The sequence below is a fragment of the Myxocyprinus asiaticus genome, chromosome 4 (assembly GCF_019703515.2).
Source record: "Myxocyprinus asiaticus isolate MX2 ecotype Aquarium Trade chromosome 4, UBuf_Myxa_2, whole genome shotgun sequence".
Lineage (NCBI taxonomy): Eukaryota > Metazoa > Chordata > Actinopteri > Cypriniformes > Catostomidae > Myxocyprinus > Myxocyprinus asiaticus.
This window is the reverse complement of record NC_059347.1, coordinates 54,840,688-54,857,890: the sequence shown is the minus strand read 5'-3', so window position 1 is coordinate 54,857,890 and position 17,203 is coordinate 54,840,688. Positions and strand designations below refer to the sequence as shown.

The 17,203-nt window shown below is 41.7% G+C and overlaps 1 pseudogene; it reads left to right on the top strand.

Moving 5' to 3' along the window:
• The window catches only part of LOC127439775 (pescadillo-like), a 28,678-nt pseudogene extending 13,542 nt beyond the window's left edge, over nucleotides 1-15,136 (top strand).
• The last annotated feature ends 2,067 nt before the right edge of the window (nucleotides 15,137-17,203 follow it).

Below are 17,203 nucleotides of genomic sequence, written 5' to 3'. Positions count from 1 at the left end.
CCAAATCCTTCCAAATTGCCTTTGAGGAACATTGTTCTCAAAGCACTGGATTATTTGCTGAAGCATCTGTTGGCATATTGGCGAGCCTCAGCCCATCCTTGTTTTGAAGGACACGGCTGTTTTTGGGGGATGCTCCTTATACACTAAAACATGATTGCCTTACCTGTTTAACATCACTTGTTTCACATCACCTTGTTATTTCAACTCAGCAGATTATTAGTCCTAAATTGCCCGTGTCTCAACTATTTTGGAATGTGTTGCAGGCATCGATTTCAGAAAAAAACTTGAAGCTTCAAAAAGCAATGCAGTTTATTTGGTAAAACATGAAGTACCTTGTCTTTATAATGTTTTGAATACAAATCAATGTACATTTACAAATCACTCCTTTTTGTTTTCAAGGGCATTTTGCAAACTGCCCCAACTCTTTTGGTATTGGGGTTTAATTTTAACATGTCGCTGTCTCTGCTCTCCTCAGCACCCTACAGATGTGGACTACAGAGTGATGGCCACATTTACAGAACTCTACACAACTCTTCTTGGCTTTGTCAACTTCCGCCTTTACCAGACTCTTAAACTTGTCTACCCAACTAAGGTATCACACACTAAAGAAATATAAATATGTATGCTCTCATTAAAGGCGACGAATGTCATTTCTTTAAAAACTGATAGTCCAGCCCCAACCTCACTCCATTGGTTTACCAGAGGAGAATTGATTTGGTTGAATTGAGTCTGGTGTTTTTTTACATTTCTTGTTAGCTTGATGGACAAGGAGAGATCAGTCTCAAATCAGAGTCGGATGAAGATTATGCCCTGGATTCTGAACGCTATACAGAAGTATAGATTAATTAATTATGTTCTTTTTTTCCTCCTTTATAACATTTGGCACAAGTTAATGTCAGTGTGTTTAATGATGTGTCTGTTCCCCAATTCTCCCTTTCAGAAACTGTCAACGTTGAGTGCCAGTCTGGCCTGTATGGTCCCTTTAGTAGAGGATGAAGAGACGTTGCTGGATCATTTTCCTGCTGAAGGGGTGAGAGAATTACAGCTGTCTTTATTATTATGAACACTTACTGTGTCTCATGAAAATAATCTATGGACATTTTGTGAAAAATTCTGTACTACAAACCAGTAAACTAACAACAATAAAAAGTACCAACAGTATTATGGTAGTACCATGTTTTTTGGCCATTTATCATGGTGGTACCAGGGTATTCTTTGGTATCTTGGAATACATTGTAAATACTATGGCATATGAATATGATAATCATACAGTATCATGATATATATCAAAATAACATGGTTAAATTTACTTTCTTATGACTTTTTGTAGGGATATCAGAAAATTAAATTTTCTTTCAAATTGGTCTTAATTTAGACAAAAATAGGAGGGATTTTAATGATGGACTGAAAGGGCCATTTAAGGACATTCCACGACCTATCCCTGAACCAGATTTTGGACAACTTGGATGTATCCTTGGTGTTATTGTCTTGCTGGAAAGTCCAGTGATCACCGAGCTTCAATTTACACACTGAAGGCATCACATTTTTCATGCCAAAATGGCCTGATACCTGAAAGAATCCATGGTGTCAGTCACATAGTCAGGATAGCTGTTTCCTGCAGCCACAAAACACCCCCATAACAGGACTGACCCACCTCCGTGCTTGACTGTGGAGATGGTGTCGTTCTTGTCATCACCTTGTCATCTTACTCCAGACGTACTGCTGACCCATGGGTCTAAAACGCATTTTCAGTTTAGTGTCATATGTCTATAAAACCTTCTTCCAGGACTCCACAGGTCTTTCCTAATTACTTCTTGAATATTCAAGTCAACATTTCCCTTGGTGTAGTTTTGCTTTCTTCCACACCCCAAGAATTTTGCTGTTGTACCATATTTAAAAAAATGTATGAATGGTGCTGCCAACTTTGTCTATTGGAAATTGAAGTGCCTTGGAAATGTACTTTTAGCCATGACCTTTCTTGTGTAATGAAATAATCTCCTCTATTAGCTTTTGAGACAGCTTATTTTTAATTGCATTTTTTTGCATAGAAATACATTTTTGCTTACAACGCTAAACTTAAATTTTAAAACTTAAATAAGTGCCATTGCAAATTGATGACTTAATTTTGTTTTAAAACAATTACTTGTGTAGCCTTACATATTTAAGAAACAGCTACATGCAGTAGGGGTTGAATAATTATGACATGGCTGTATTTAAAAAAAAAAAATCCTGCTATTTAGAAATTTTAGGTTATATATTCACACTATGACTTTGAATGTGTCACTCAACTGATATACGTAGATGTAATGTTCAAAAATTCTGGGTCATCAGAAAAGCTTACCTTTGTAAATCCTTACTGTCTTGGGGGGGTTGAATAATTTCGATTGCAACTGTAATTATGCTAATTCCTGATAAAATGCTTCAGCATTGGCTATCACTTGTTTGTTTGACAGTGCAAAGAGAGAACGTTGAGATTTTGTTGCCAAAGTATATAATAAAAAAAAAAAAACATTGTAACATAAAAGTTAAATAATTATTATTTGCATCATTTTTTTTGTGCTTTTCCCAATACACATTGTACTAAAGCAGCTTTACAGAAAATCAGCTGTAATGTCTGTAACATCCGAAAAACATGAACAACTAACACTCCTGGAAACATAATAAACAATTTGATAAAACGTCCTGGTTACTTTCGTAACCTCCGTTCCCTGATGGAGGGAACGAGACGTTGTGTCGATGTAGTGACACTAGGGGTCACTCTTGGGAGCCCCAAACACCTCTGCTTTTTGAAAAAAGGCCAATGGGAATTGGCGAGTGGAATTTGCATGCCACTCCCCCGGACATACGGGTATAAAAGGAGCTGGTATGCAACCACTCATTCAGGTTTTGTGCTGAGGAGCCGAGACAAGGTCCCGGACATTTCAGCAGGTAGTTCAGTGTTGTGGCAAGAGGGACACAACGTCTCGTTCCCTCCATCAGGGAACGGAGGTTATGAAAGTAACCAGGACGTTCCCTATGTGTCACTTACTCGACGTTGTGTCGATGTAGTGACATTAGGGGTCCCTATACAAAACGCCACAACTAGCTGAACTGTGTTACGTGGACTGGCGGTGCGAGACGGAGCCATCACGTAACCTCCCCCAACGCTCTTATGAGCGTTGAACGGTCCTTCGGAACAAGTCGACTGCCCAACAAATAGGGACAGGCTAGCCCAGCCGTGGCCTCTTTTCCTCTTTTTTTCTCCCCAAAAAAAGTGGAATTTGTTAACCGACTGGGGGCCATAAATGTCTACGTTGGGGGGGTGTCACTCCCAAGGGGAAGACACCGCGGAGACCACACCCCACCCAGAGAAGGGGGGGTATTTTGAGTGGAAATATGTCACATGGTCTTACCGAGTCTTGTCGGAAGTATGTCATGTGGAGAAGTCGCATGGTAGGTCCTTCCCGAGGGGGGAGGAGTTTCTACAAACATGGTGACCGGGGGCAGAGGGGCCTCTGCCCAAGGAAGATGCAGTTTACCGACAGGGAGACGATTTAGCGGAAGATATCACATGGGGTCACCTACGGGGAACCAGCACATGTGGATCACCTACCCCAGTACAGGGCCTAATTAGCACACGTACTGAGCCGGCAGCGAGATTCTCCGCAAACTCGTCTGCCACAGGGCTAAGGAGGAATGTCATCCAGGGATAACAGCTTGTGAACACGACTGGGAGTCAAAAGCGCACGTCTTCACCTCAAGGGAGGGGAAAGACGCTATGTGCAAGTGGTACACCTGGCCAGCTGTCCCAGAACTTACCTGCTCGTACCTAACAATACACAGGACAAAACCGGCTCAACCCGGAGATTGTAAAACCTCGCAAAGGTGTTGGGTGTTGCCCAGCCCGCTGCTCTACAGATGTCTGCCAAAGAGGCGCCACTGGTCAGGGCTCAGGAGGCCGCTACACTCCTAGTAGAGTGGGCTCGTAACCCAACGGGGGGCAGCACGTCCTGAGCATGATATGCCATCACGATGGCGTCAACGACCCAGTGGGTGATTCTCTGTTTGGAGACAGCACTTCCTTTCCACTGTCCACCACAGCAGACAAAGAGCTGCTCGGAGCTTCTAAAGCTCTGCGTGCGATCCAAATAGATGCGTAAAGCACGCACCGGACACAGCAACACCAAGGCAGGGTCTGCCTCCTCCTGGGGCAGCACTTGCAGGTTCACCACCTGATCCCTAAAAGGGGTCGTGGGAACCTTGGGCACATAGCCCGGTCGGGCTCTCAGGATCATGTGAGAGTAACCCAGACCAAACTCCAGGCACAATTCATTGACAGAGAACGCCTGCAGGTCCCCTACCCTCTTAATGGAAGTAAGCGCAGTCAGGAGGGCAGTCTTCAAAGAGAGTGCCTTAAGCTCAACTGACTCCAGGTGCTCAAAGGGAGCTCCCCGTAGACCCCGAAGGACTACAGAGAGGTCCCACGAGGGGATGAGGCGCCTCTTAGGAAACTGATGATCAAGTCATGCTTCCCCAAATACTTACCATCCACCGCATCGTGATGTGCCGAAATGGCGGCTACATACACCTTCAAGGTGGAGGGGGACAGGGGCCCCTCCAGCCTCTCCTGCAGGAAGGAAAGCACCGATCCGACTGCACATCTCTGGGGGTCTTCGCGTCGGGAAGAACGTAGCGAACAGACGCCACTTCAAGGCATACAGGCGCCTCGTAGAGGGAGCCCTAGACTGAGTGATCGTGTCTACCACTGTGGGTGGTAGGCCACTTAGGTCTTCCGCATCCTATCCAAGGGCCAGACGTGGAGATTCCAGAGGTCTGGTCGCGGGTGCCAGATGGTGCCCCATCCCCGAGAAAGAAGGTCCTTCCTCAGGGGAATTTGTAGGGGGCTGGGCTGTCGCGAGGAGTGTGAGGTCCGAGAACCACGTCTGGGTGGGCCAGTAGGGTGCTACTAGTGTTGAGGTCGCCCGGGATGTGAGTGGCTCGCAGCAACTTGAGGAGCTGCTGACTCCAGAGGAGGAGACGGCGGGTGAGTTGCGACATGCAACGGGAGTGTAGACCACCTTGACGGTTGATGTACGCTACTGTCGCTGTGTTGTCCGTCCGGACCAACATGTGCTTGCCCTGGATCAACGGCCGGAACCTCTGCAGGGCGAGCAGTACTGCCAACAACTCGAGGCAGTTGATGTGCCAACACAGCCACGGCCCAGTCCAGGAGCCGGCAGCTGTGTTCCCATTGCATATGCCACCCCAGCCCGTCTTGGAGGCATCCGTCATAACCACGAAGCACCTGGAGGCGGTGACAGATCTGCGTGACGACCACGCGATGTGTCTCGAGTCTGAAGCCAGTGCTGAAGTGGTCTCATATGCATCAACCTGAGCAGTGCGGCCACTGCTGAGGATGCGATATGCCCCAGGAGCCTCAGAAAAAGTTTCAGTGGAACGCCTTCAGACAGTTCAGCACCTGTTCGTGAGGCGCACCATCATCGAGACTGAGTCCAACTCCAAGCCGAGAAAAGAGATGCTCTGAACCGGGGAGAGCTTGCTCTTTTCCCAGTTGACCCAAAGCCCCAGTCGGCTGAGGTTGTGAGCGGCGCTCTGGGCCCAGGAACCAATCATCGAGCCGCGAGGGTTCAGGGGAGAGTGGCCCGACACTCGCGGCTTCCCGGGAAAGCATTTACAGGTGCAGCTCAATAAATTAGAATGTTGTGGAAAAGTTCATTTATTTCAGTAATTCAACTCAAATTGTGAAACTCGTGTATTAAATAAATTCAGTGCACACAGACTGAAGTAGTTTAAGTCTTTGGTTCTTTTAACTGTGATGATTTTGGCTCACATTTAACAAAAACCCACCAATTCACTATCTCAAAAAATTAGAATACATCATAAGACCAATAAAAAGTATGTTCATTTACTGTATATGTACTCAATACTTGGTAGGGGCTCCTTTTGCTTTAATTACTGCCTCAATTCGGCGTGGCATGGAGGTGATCAGTTTGTGGCACTGCTGAGGTGGTATGGAAGCCCAGGTTTCTTTGACAGTGGCCTTCAGCTCATCTGCATTTTTTGGTCTCTTGTTTCTCATTTTCCTCTTGACAATACAGGTCTGGTGAGTTTGCTGGCCAGTCAAGCACACCAACACCATGGTCATTTAACCAACTTTTGGTGCTTTTGGCAGTGTGGGCAGGTGCCAAATCCTGCTGGAAAATGAAATCAGCATCTTTAAAAAGCTGGTCAGCAGAAGGAAGCATGAAGTGCTCCAAAATTTCTTGGTAAACGGGTGCAGTGACTTTGGTTTTCAAAAAACACAATGGACCAACACCAGCAGATGACATTGCACCCCAAATCATCACAGACTGTGGAAACTTAACACTGGACTTCCAGCAACTTGGGCTATGAGCTTCTCCACCCTTCCTCCAGACTCTAGGACCTTTGTTTCCAAATGAAATACAAAACTTGCTCTCATCTGAAAAGAGGACTTTGGAACACTGGGCAACAGTCCAGTTCTTCTTCTCCTTAGCCCAGGTAAGATGCCTCTGACGTTGTCTGTGGTTCAGGAGTGGCTTAACAAGAGGAATACGACAACTGTAGCCAAATTCCTTGACATGTCTGTGTGTGGTGGCTCTTGATGCCTTGACCCCAGCCTCAGTCCATTCCTTGTGAAGTTCACCCAAATTCTTGAATTGATTTTGCTTGACAATCATAAGGCTGCGGTTCTCTTGGTTGGTTGTGCATCTTTTTCTTCCACACTTTTTCCTTCCCCTCAACTTTCTGTTAACATGCTTGGATACAGCACTCTGTGAACAGCCAGCTTCTTTGGCAATGAATGTTTGTGGCTTACCCTCCTTGTGAAGGGTGTCAATGATTGTCTTCTGGACAACTGTCAGATCAGCAGTCTTCCCCATGATTGTGTAGCCTAGTGAACCAAACTGAAAGACCATTTTGAAAGCTCAGGAAACCTTTGCAGGTGTTTTGAGTTGATTAGCTGATTGGCATGTCACCATATTCTAATTTTTTGAGATAGTGAATTGGTGGGTTTTTGTTAAATGTGAGCCAAAATCATCACAATTAAAAGAACCAAAGACTTAAACTACTTCAGTCTGTGTGCATTGAATTTATTTAATACACAAGTTTCACAATTTGAGTTGAATTACTGAAATAAATGAACTTTTCCACGACATTCTAATTTATTGAGATGCACCTGTACGTTGTCTCCGCGTCGGCCTGAGACTGGGCGACCATACCCGAAGGAGGAAGACCAGCTGAAGCCTCCTCGTCAGACTGGACGAGCCTGCTCTCCGATGCTGCGCTCGATAACTCATCGTCTTCCCGGGCCCCGAATAAGAGGTCAAATTTGCCCTGAGATGAGCCTGCGGTCTCATCCGAGAGCAAGCCTGCTGAGGAATGGGAGGTCCATGGGGGGTTACCCGGTGGAGGTGCTCCCATTGAAGTCCCCAAATCGCCCCCAGTGCTAACCGACGCAGCCTCATATCCGTAGGTAGAAGGACTGAGGCGGGAAGCCGCTGGGGTGGCTTGCTTTCTTACGAAGGCAAGCCGCGACCGCAACGTTGCCATTTTCATGTTCTCGCAATGAGGACAAGAGCCATCCACGAACGATGTCTCCGCGTGGGCAGCGCCCAGACACGTAAGATGGCCGTCAGAAGCGGAGAGATAACGACCGCAACCAGGAATAACACACAAACAGAAAGGCATCTTTAAAAAGACATTCCGTGTGTGCCGCTTTTTTAGAATTGAAAATATACTCTTTTAGAATATACTGTTTAGTTTTTTTTTGCCGAAGCGCCCAGGGCGTTCTCTGCACTCCACAGGTGCAGAGGGGGAGAAGCCGCTGAAATGCGCCGTAAATCCAGCAGTTTGAGGTGAACGGTAGGAAGAAATTGAATTCAGTGCACTGAATACAACCGCTCGGCTCCGAAGAGAAAATCCAAATGAGTGGTTGCATACCAGCTCCTTTTATACCCGTATGTCCGGGAGAGTGGCATGCAAATTCCACTCACCAATTCCCACTGGCCTTTTTTCATAAAGCAGAGGTGTTTGGGGCTCCCAAGAGTGACCCCTAGTGTCACTACATCGACACAACATCGAGTGAGTGACAGATAGGGAATCTGACTTTCTATGGCTTGGTATTATTTAAAATGTCAAAAATTAGATCTGCTGTCCACATATGAGGAAATCAATTTTTAAATATTTGCTCTGTTTTTTCTTGCGTGTTTATTAAGAGTTACTAGTTACAAACCAAAAAGGGAAATGCAAAATGCATACAGCAGTTGCGCTCGAGTCTCAGGAGGTTGATGTTTGTAAATGTTACATATGATGATTTACAATTTACACATTTGTGAAAGTAAGAAAATATAAAGATGAATTTCAAATAATTTTAGATATTTTCTATTCAGTCATTTTACCTCTGTCCCACTTTATCAACACTGCCTGAAAAAAATCTGGGGTTTGATCAAAAGAGGGTCTCAAAAGGTTGTTCTTCCTAGTATTGAGTATTTCTTAATATTTGCTTTTGACTAAGGTAGGATACATCCTAAGCTTTCTATAAAGGTATAATGTCAGGTTATGTGGCATTTGGATCATAATTAAAAGTGGGAAAAAATTAAACTGTTCAAGAGTGTCCCACTTTGCCCATGTTCACCCTACTGTGAATAAAAAACGAAAACTAAAATTAAAGGTCATTTTTTTTTTTTTCATTTTAGTTAGTTTTTAAGTTATGAAAAGCATTTTAGTTTTTCCCAATCATTTTCATTTTTATTTCAGTTAATGAAAATGTTTTCATTTCATAATTTAATAATTATAATTGTATTGAGCATATAAATGAGAAAAGTACCAAATGTATTATGGTAGTACCATGTTTTTTTTAATTTTTATTTATTTACCATGGTAATACCAAAGTGTTCTTTGAAGTGTCTTGTGATTTCAGTGTAAAAACTGGCATATAAATATGGTTATCATTTAGTACCATTGTATAACCATGTTATTGCTTTTTGTAGAGTTATAAGTTAAGAAAAAGAAATTTACTTGTGTGAAAAAAATGAGACAAATAGGACTTTGAGAGAGAGTAATAATTTAATAATAATAACACATTTTATTTTTATTGCACACTTTATTCACAAAATGCAGAGTAGACAGAAAATGTTTTTTAATTTAGCTTGAAAAAAAATTACAATAAAATAGAAACTACAAAGACAATAAAGATGAAAAAAATAGATTTTTACAGTTTGAATATTATGATTAATTATTGAGACTGAATATTAATACATTAATATTAAATGTAATCAAAGCTGTGTATTAAGATGTTTTTAAGGAAATTCTTTATTAAAGCAGGATTAAATAAACTAAATAAACCAGTGGTGTTTGTTGTGCTGTTTTGTAGCAAACTCTAGATTCCTCCATTTGCTGAAGCATGCATGCCCTCTGTAATTAATGCAGCTATGCAACTTCACAAAGACTTTCCACAGTGCAAGTTCACTACAGGCATAAAGCGTCACGAGAGCACCACGTTGTTAAAATATAACACATCACGAGCCAAGACTTAGTGAAGCGTTGAACTCAGAGAGCAATTTATACTTTAATTGTTGTTTTGAACTCACATCTTCATGTTTCATGTTCACTGAGGGAGCCTGTTACTATGGTTACACAGTGAAGGTGTTAAAAAAAACATAATGATGAAACCCATGTGCGACCCCAGGTGACCTTTGTCCTCATTATTTAATACAATTTATAGATCTTTATTTTTATGTACACTTGCGATTCCAGGAGGACCTGAAGAAGATGGAGGCGAGGGAGAAGGCCGAGCTGGAGCAAGACAAACAGAAGAAGCTCTTTGAAGACCTCATTTTTCTTCAACAGAGAAGTTCCCTTTGTGCTCAGGTGAATGAATGTGACATATCCACCCATTTACTGTACACCGATCAGCCACAACATTAAAACTTCCTTCCTAATATTGTGTAGGTCCCCCTCATGCCGCCAAAACATTCTGAGATGCTATTCTTCTCACCACAATTGAACAGAGGGGTTATCTGAGTTGCCGTAGACTTTGTCAGTTCGAACCAGTCTGGCCATTCTCTGTTGACCTCTCACATTAACAAGGCATTTCCGTCCACAGAACTGCTGCTCACTGGACATTTTTGTTTTTGGCAGCATTCTGAGTAAATTCTAGACACTGTTGTGCGTGAAAATCCCAGGAGATCAGCAGTTACAGAAATACTCAAACCAGCCCATCTGGCACCAACTATCATGCCACGCTCCAAATCACTGAGATCACATTTTTCCCCATTATGATGGTTGATGTGAACATTAACTGAAGCTCCTGACCCATATCTGCATGATTTATGCACTGCACTGCTGCCAGGCGATTGACTGGTTAGATAATTGCATGGATGATTGTTGGTGCCAGACGGGCTGGTTTGAGTACTTCTATAACTGCTGATCTCCTAGGATTTTCACACCATCTCAAGAATTTACTCGGAATGGTGCCTAAAACAAAAAACATCCAGTGGAGGGCCTGTGTAGCTCAGTGGTAAAATACACTGGCTACCACCCCTGGAGTTCGCTAGTTCGAATCCCAAGGTGTGCTGAGTGACTCCAGTCAGGTCTCCTAAGCAACCAAATTGGCCCGGTTGCTAGGGAGGGTAGAGTCACATGGGGTAACCTCCTCGTGGTCACTATAATGTGGTTCGTTCTCGGTGGGGCGCGTGGTGAGTTGAGCGCGGATGGCGCAGTGGATGGCGTGAAGCCTCCACACGCGCTATGTCTCTGTGGCAACACGCTCAACAAGCCATGTGATAAGATGCACGGGTTGATGGTCTCAGATGCGGAGGCAAAGCTCTGTAGGTCCTTACAATGCAAGTGAGTGGTGGCCAGAACTTTAAAAGCTACAATATGCACATAAAGTCAGCATAAAAGTAATCCATGCCACAAAAGTTGTTAAATCCATGTCTTCAGAAGTGATATGATAGGTGTGGGTGAGAAACAGATCAAGATTTAAGACCTTTTTTTTTTTTTTTTACTATAAATCTCCCCTTTCACCTCCACATTTTTCTTTTGTTTTTTTGGCGATTCACAATCTCATGCATATTGCCACCTACTGGTCAGGGCTGGTCAAAGGTGGCGATTTATAGAAAAAAAGGACTTGAATATTGATCTGTTTCTCACCCACACCTATCATATCACTTCTGAAGACATGCATTAAACCATTGGAGTCATATGGATTACTTTTATGTTTCCTTTATGTGCTTTTTGAACCTTCAGATTTCTGGTCACCATTCACTTGCATTGTATGAACCTACAGAGCTGAGATATTTTTCTCAAATGTTCATTTGTGTTCTGCAGAAGAAAGAAAGTCATACACATCTGGGATGGCATGAGGGTGAGTAAATGATGAGAGAATTTAAATTTTTGGGTGAACTATCCCTTTATTATGATATAGCATTACTCATTACTTTACAAGTACTACATTCAGCCCCAGTGGGTCTACGACTCTGTAAATGCCAAGATGCTTTTACCTGTAGAAGAATATTTCCTGGGTGTTACACTGCCCCCTCATCTGTCACCATTCATGCTCGAGACCGAGGGAGATTACGTACCGCCTGAGAAGCTCAAACTCATGGCCCTGCAGAGAGGAGAGATTGAGAGTGTGTTGATTGATTGCTTACTTGACAGACAATCTCTTCACAGATACAGAGAAAGAGGAAGAAGAGGAGGAAGATGATGATGAAGAGGAAGATGATGAGGAGGCAGAAGATGAGGCAAATCTTGCCAAGATGGAGGAGATGAGATCTCAAGGAAAGGTAAGATTATCTGTTCTGAATTTTGTAAATGCATGTTCAACCAAAGTTCATAATCTACGGCCTTAGTTTAAGAAGTGCTATACCAGGGGTCGGCAACATTTTTGGCATGGAGTTTGAGTCCACTTGTGAAACTTTTTCTTTTTTGCATTTTTCTATTTTAATCGTTTATTTTTCATTTAAAAAATGATATTATCAGCATAACTGTTTGAGTGAAAAATGTTTCGCAAAACCTGCATGTGAAAAATCTAGCATGTGAATTTTCACAGAGCATCTTGTGAAAGTGCTTTAATGAAAGTAAATCTGTCCTTTTGTTCAAAGTGAGTTAACATTTAATGTCACAAATTTGCTTATTTGATTACTGATCACGAAATTGTGTGGAATCTTAAATATTTCTTAAATTATAATCACAAAATTCAAAATCACACAGAGGGGTAATCACAAGCACGCAAGCAACAGCGATAGAGGAGCAGCCTATTTTATTTATATGAAGTTTTTCGCACCTGCATTCCAATCTACATCTTGTTGTAATCCTTCCTCATGATCACGCAGCGTGTTTTCATCAGCTGAATGGGAGTGTGACTAGATTCACACCCCCTTTTCGGTGAATCACACCAAAATCCTAAAACTTTATTTCCTGATTTAATTTTTTGTTTTGAATAGAATAGATTGTTTTCTCTTTTAATCTTTTAATGTAATTTTGAATGTGACCATGGTTTAAGGAGGGTGTACCTGTATGCCGGTGAAACGGGGTTCAAGGTTGGGCAAGAAGGAGGTGGGAACCGGCAGAACAGTCAACATATCTTTAATGACATAAATCAACTTAAACAAACATAAACACACAGACACACACAGCGGCCGCATGTGTGTCTCTCTCTCACTCTCTCACGAACTGGTGCCTCCAGCTAGTCTTTATCTCCTTCCCAGCTGATTAGGACAATTCAGCGCCGGGCTTGCATTCTCACGGCCCGGCAACGCCCTCCTCCTCGTCACACTCCTCCACCGCCCTATTCAGGCCCGATACATTTTTTTTATTTTGTATTATTCAACCGCATTATGTTCCATACCTGTATGACTTTCTTTCTGTGGAATACAAGCACAATAAATTGTGTAGGATGTTCACGCTGCTTTTTTCCAAACAATGAAAATGAATGGGAACTGGGGCACCATAAAAGTTGCCCAGACAGCAACAGACAGCAACAAAAGAGGGGAAATTTTAAGTGACTTAAATTTAGGTCTGTTCCTCACATAAAGCTGTCATATGGCTTCTAAAGACTTGGTATATAATGAGTTTTATAGTGCTTTTTTTATCATTATCTCCATTTCCCATTAATTTTGAGTTGTATGGAAAAGAGCAGCTCGAACAATCTGCAAAATCTGTTTTTTTTGGGGGGGGGGGGCTTGTGTGTGTGTTCCACTGAAGAAAGAAAGTCATATGTTTTTAAAACAGCATGAGGTTGAGTTAACTTCATTTTTGGGGTGAATTGTTTCTACAAAACATCAACACAGACAGATTTTTTTGAAGAAAGATTATTTTTCAGATGGGATGCGTTTTTCGTACCTTGCAGCCCCTAAAATTAAAAAAATTGTGTGAATGTCTATGTTTTTTGTTTTTGGCACCATTCTGAGTAAATACTAGAGACTGTTGTGTGTGGAAAATCCCAGGAGATCAGCAGTTACAGAAATACTCAAACCAGCCCATCTGGCACCAACAATCATCCATGCGATTATCTAATCAGCCAATCGTGTGGCAGCAGTGCAGTGTATAAAATCATGCATATACGGGTCAGGAGCATCATTTGGGGGAAAAATGTGATCTAAATGATTTGGACCGTGGCATGACTGTTGGTGCCAGATGGACTGGTTTGAGTATTTCTGTAACTGCTGATCTCCTGGAATTTTCACACAAAACAGTCTCTAGAATTTACTCTGAAGGTGCCAAAAACAAAAAACATCCAGTGAGCAGCAGTTCTGTGGATGGAAATGTCTTGTTGATGAGAGAGGTCAACAGAGAATGGCCAGACTGGTTTGAACTGACAAAGTCTATGGTAACTCAGATAACTGCTCTGTACAATTGTGGTGAGAAGTGTAGTTTCTCAGAATGCTATTCTGAGATGCGGGTTGGCGCTGTTTTGGCGGCACGAGGGGGACCTACACAATATTAGGCAGGTGGTTTTAATGTTGTGGCTGATTGGTGTATGTATATATACTGTTTATTAAACCTCCGATTAATGGGTTATCAGCAGTCTTCTGCTTTCTATCTTGTTTCTGAACAACGATCTAAATTGAGCAATTATATGATTTGTCGACTAAAAACAGCCATTTGGCTCCTTAATGTTTCAGTTAAGAGCCAATAGCTCGTAAGTAATTTTTTTAGTCTGGAGCCCTGAAATAGGAGCTAAAATTGTTACAATGTTGCATTTTCTTCTTGCTTTGGTTTGCTTTCACAAGGCAACATTTCAAAAAGGACCAAAACAATTGTTTTGTTGCAGATCTGAGTGCAATTGCCATGTCCATATTATATATGCCTAAACGAACCGAACTAAGGGAGAAAACGCACCAGATTCCAAAACAAATGCTCCAAATGAGCCAGGTGTGCAAACGCCCTAATATAAAAGTGTCTTTGATCTTGCATGAAGAGACAAGTGTAGATTTGTGTACAAATGATGTGTCATGTGCTGGTTCTCCCTCAGAGCTTGTCAGTAAAGGAGACCCCTGGTAAAGTTGAAGAACTGCATGAGAGTAGCCGAGGAGGAGAAAGCTGAGGAGAAGAGAACTTGCCATTATGATGATGAAGAAAAAAGAGAAATACCTTTACGACAAGATCATGTTTGGCAAGAAAAGAAACCTCAGAGAGGTAGGTACCTCTTTAAAAACAGCCTTCTATCATATGTGGTCTTAATTTAAAAGAACATTGTTTATTTGTTGTCACAATCCTAGTTTGCTTCTGTAGTCATCTCCACAAACAAAAACAAAAAAAAACATTATGATGTTTTATTCTCAGATGAGACCTGGAGGAGATAGATTTCCTTTTTGTTTTATACAAGGAGGCACGAGTCTTCATGGTGTTGAAAATGTGTGCTTAGGTTAATGGTTAAATGAGTAAACAGTGTTAATTCAAAGCTAGCACAGTGGCTGTCAAGGCCCTTTCATAGGGTACTTGACTCATGTTTTGCTCATTATTTGAGCTCGATTAACCTTGATGGACTTTATTGTTCATTAATCAAATGCACCTTCACAACTTCCAATAGGTGAACAAACTAGCAGCTAAGAGGAAAGCTCATGATGAGGCCAGCAAAGCAGACAAAAAGAAGAAAAAGACAAAGTCTTAAAGGACTGGACTGGTATTGAAGTGATTCTTGTTCCGTCAAGAGACTCTACTAAGTAATGACCATTCAGGAGTGTTTCCTAACTTATTTCAACTTGCACTTTTAAAGTTGCACTTACATTGTTACGCTTTCCTGCTGGATAAAAGTGTTGTACAGTAACTTAAGCTGGATTGTTGGCCTTAGCTGGTTCTATCTGGTCTGCCAACCTGGAAAAAAACTGGTGCTCTGCTAGTTTAGCTAGTCAGACATCCAGTATCCCAGCCTGACCTGCTGAAAAGTACTGAAAGCCCTCTAAAACCAGTCAACAAACCACCTAAAACCAGCCAACCAGCTTAGGCTGGTTTAAAGGAATAGTCTGGGATCATAACAAGTTAAGCTAAATCAGCAGCATCTGTAGCATAATATTAATTACCTCAAAAATTAATTTCAACTCATCCCTCCTTCAAAAAAAAAAAAAAGAAAGCAAAATTCGAGGTTATAGTGAGGCACTTACAGTGGAAGTGGTTCATATTTTTGGAGTGTTTAAAGGCAGAAATGTGAAATTTATAATTTTATAAAAGCAGTTACATTATTTCTTCTGTTAAAACTTGTGTATTATTTAAGCTGTAAAGTTGATTAAATTTGTTTTTTTGGTTGTTTTAGGGTGTACGGCATTACATCGTCATGACAACAAAGTTTTGACATTTTATATAACTTTACACAAAAGGTTAGCAAGCGATTTTATCACACTAAAGTCATGTTAACACATATTGTTTACATCTTGTAGCTATACTTTTGAAACAGTGAGTATTTTAACGTTTACAGAATGGACCCATTCACTTCCATTGTAACTGCCTCACTGTAGCCCAGATTTATAAAGGAGGGGCAAGTTGAAATACATTTTTGTGGTAATCAACATTATACCACAAATGCTGTTGATTTAAGCTTAACTTGTATTAAACACGGAATATTTGTTTAAAGGTGCGCCCCAGACTGATCTAACAGTGAAATCGGAAACAGTAGGTTGACTTTTCTTTAGCTAAAATCTGTCTGTGTTTACCGAAATTCGAAACACTGCCCCCAGTGGCCAAAGCTGTAAGTGTTGTTGTGTTGTTTTAAACCCCCTAAAAACTGGCCTCATTCACTTCCATTGCAAGTGCCTCAATGTAATCTCGATTTTTGCTTTTTTTAAAGAAAACGAGAGATGAATCGAAATTAATTTTTGTGGTAATCAACGTTATTCCACAAATGCTGTCGACTGAATTTAACTCGTATTGAACCCGGAAACTTTAAGGATTACTTTAATGCTGACATATGTGATTTTTGGAGCATCAAGATTTTGGCACCCATTCACTTGCATTGTACAGACCAAAAGAGCTGTGAAATTCTTCTAAAAATCATAATTTGATTTCAGCAGATGAAAGAAAGTTATATACATCTGGGACAGCATGAGGTTTAGTAAATGGTGAGAGTTTTCATTTTTGGGTGAACTATTCCTTTAAGGGCATTTTCAGACCTGTAGCTTGTTTGATTTCTTTTGAAATAGGAGCTAAAATTGTTACAATGTTGCATTTTCTTCTTGCTTTGGTTTGCTTTCACAAGGCAACATTTCAAAAAGGATCAAAACGATTGTTTTGGTGCAGATCTGAGTGCAACTGCTATGTCTATATTATATATGCCTAATTGAACCGAACTAAGGGAGAAAACGCACCAGGTTCTGAAACAAATGCTCCAAATGAGCCAGGTGTACAAACGCCCTAATATAAAAGTGTCTTTAATCTTGCATAAAGAGACAAGTATAGATTTGTGTACAAATGATGTGTCATGTGCTGGTTCTCCCTCAGAGCTTGTCAGTAAAGGTGACCCCTGGTGAAGTTAAACCTGAGAACTGCATGAGAGTAGCCGAGGAGGAGAGACTTGCCATTATGATGATGAAGAAAAAAGAGAAATATTTGATTTAAGGTTCGCTCCAGGCTGATCTAACAGAGAAATCGGAAACAGTAGGTTGACTTTTTTTTTAGCTAAAATCTGTCTGCGTTTACAGAAATTCGAAACACTGCCCCCAGTGGCCAAAGCGGTAAGTGTTGTTGG